The sequence below is a fragment of the Limulus polyphemus genome, unplaced genomic scaffold (genome assembly GCF_000517525.1).
Source record: "Limulus polyphemus unplaced genomic scaffold, Limulus_polyphemus-2.1.2 Scaffold8405, whole genome shotgun sequence".
Classification (NCBI taxonomy): domain Eukaryota; kingdom Metazoa; phylum Arthropoda; class Merostomata; order Xiphosura; family Limulidae; genus Limulus; species Limulus polyphemus.
In genome coordinates this window covers 11,278-13,899 of record NW_013674015.1, presented here as the reverse complement: position 1 = coordinate 13,899, position 2,622 = coordinate 11,278, and the positions used below count along the sequence as shown (strand labels likewise).

At 38.4% G+C, this 2,622-nt stretch overlaps 1 protein-coding gene across 1 annotated transcript in view; it reads left to right on the top strand.

The window, feature by feature from the left end:
- The first annotated feature begins 502 nt into the window (after nt 1-502).
- Nucleotides 503-2,622, top strand: part of LOC106475326 — a 6,502-nt gene continuing 4,382 nt past the window's right edge. Inside the window, exon 1 of the mRNA XM_013936015.2 lies at nt 503-628. The gene's annotated coding sequence lies outside the window, so the exon portion shown is untranslated. The remainder of the gene's footprint in view (nt 629-2,622) is intronic.

Here is a 2,622-nt window from a genome sequence, read left to right as displayed (position 1 = left end):
ATCACCTTAGTCTTACTTACAGTGTCTTACTGTAATTGTAGTTATATCACCTTAGTGTTACTTACAGTGTCTTACTGTAACTGTAGTTATATCACCTTAGTCTTACTTACAGTGTCTTACTGTAATTGTAGTTATATCACCTTAGTGTTACTTACAGTGTCTTACTGTAACTGTAGTTATATCACCTTAGTGTTACTTACAGTGTCTTACTGTAACTGTAGTTATATCACCTTAGTCTTACTTACAGTGTCTTACTGTAACTGTAGTTATATCACCTTAGTGTTACTTACAGTGTCTTACTGTAACTGTAGTTATATCAGTATCTTACTGTAACTGTAGTTTTATTATATATATACACACACACACACATATATATATCGAAAGCATCTGATTTCATTTATAGCACGTGGTCACGCGACGACAACGAGAATGCGTGTAGTCCCAAAATACCCCAAAACCGGCCATCTGTCCTCAGGAGCAGATACGCTGTCGCATTTCTTCCAATCATATCACAGCACGTTCTTGCCGTATGAAGTCTCCTTACCCCAAAGGACTCTATCCTATTCCAGCTGAGCGAGGTCTAGCCGCCACACGGGGGGGTACCCAAGCACCTAGTACATTATCAAAGGTGAGTGTCATGTATGTATTTTACTTAATTACACACCTGTCTACTACTTATCAAGCTTTATTTTGTCACCTAGTGATAATGTCTTTTGTCTCTCTACATTTCTGTTAAACCTGCCTCTACGGTACTGATTTACGGATCTCTCTTCTATTAAGCATGTCAATTCCACTCACTGTTATTATAATATCACACTCTCGCAATATCATTCTATCTCGCTATCTTTGTGTTATAACCCTAACAACCGGGGTTCGATCCCTGCAATGGACCCAGCATAAATAGCCCACTGTGCTTAAAAACAAAGAATTCTCTGTCCCCTCCAAATGCTGCCTATTTCAACTTCAGGATGCCCTAAAAAATGTACTTACAACAAATTGATGATTTCCTGAAGCCCAAAATATGTACTTACTACAACTTTAGAATGTCTTGAAGCCTTTAAAATGTACTTCCCACAATTTGAGGATGTCCTGAAGCCCTAAACTATGTACTTATCACAACTCGAGAATGTCCTGAAGCCCTAAACTATGTACTTATCACAACTCTAGAATGTCCTGAAGCCCTAAACTGTGTACTTATCACAACTTTAGGATGTCCTGAAGCACTTCAAATGTACTTACCACAAGTTGAGGACGTCCTAGCCCCTCAAAATGTACTTACCACAAAATGTGGGTGTCCTGAAGCCCTAAACTATGTACTTATCATATCTTGAGGATGTCCTGAAGCACTTCAAATGTACTTACCACGATTTGAGGATGTCCTGAAACCCTGAAAATGTAGTTATCACAATTTGAGGATGTCCTGAAGCCCTAAACTATGTACTTATCACAACTTGAAGATGTCCTGAAGCTAAAAAATATGTACTTACCACAACTTCAGGATGTCCCGAAACCCTTAAAATGTACTTACCACAATTTAAGGATGTCCCGAAGCCCTAAAAATGTACTTATCAAAACTTGAAGGTGTCCTGAAGCTCTAAAAAAATGAACTTGGCACAACATGAGGACGTGTTGAAGTCCTAAAAATTAGTTACCACAATTTGAGGATGCCATGAAGCCCTAAAAGTGTACTTACTAAAACTTGAAGGTGTATGTAGACCATAATCATAATGTATTGTTGAAGGTTTATGTAGACCACACTCATAACGAACTGTTGAAGGTGTATGTAGACCACAATCATAACGAAGTGTTGAAGGTATATGTAGACCACAATCATAATGTATTGTTGAAGGTGTATGTAGACCACAATCATAACGAACTGTTGAAGGTGTGTGTAGACCACAATCATAATGTATTGTTGAAGGTGTATGTAGACCACAATCATAACGAACTGTTGAAGGTGTATGTAGACCACAATCATAACGAACTGTTGAAGGTGTATGTAGACCACAATCGTAACGAACTGTTGAAGGTGTATGTAGACCACAATCATAACGAACAGTCTTTGTGGTACGTAACCATCCTCAAAGTTGAGCAATCTTTGTGGTACTTAACCATCCTCTAAGTTGAGCAATCTTTGTGGTACTTAACCATCCTCAAAGTTGAACAGACTTTGTGGTACTTAACCATCCTCAAAGTTGAACAATCTTTGTGGTACTTAACCATCCTCAAAGTTGAACAATCTTTGTGGTACGTAACCATCCTCTAACTTGAACAACATTTGTGGTACGTAACCATCCTCTAAGTTGAACAGTCTTTGTGGTACTTAACCATCCTCTAACTTGAACAGTCTTTGTGGTACGTAACCGTCCTCAAAGTTGAACAGTCTTTGTGGTACTTAAACATCCTCTAACTTGAACAGACTTTGTGGTACTTAACCATCCTCAAAGTTGAACAATCTTTGTGGTACTTAACCATCCTCAAAGTTGAACAATCTTTGTGGTACGTAACCATCCTCTAACTTGAACAACATTTGTGGTACGTAACCATCCTCTAAGTTGAACAGTCTTTGTGGTACTTAACCATCCTCTAACTTGAACAGTCTTTGTGGTACGTAACCGTCCT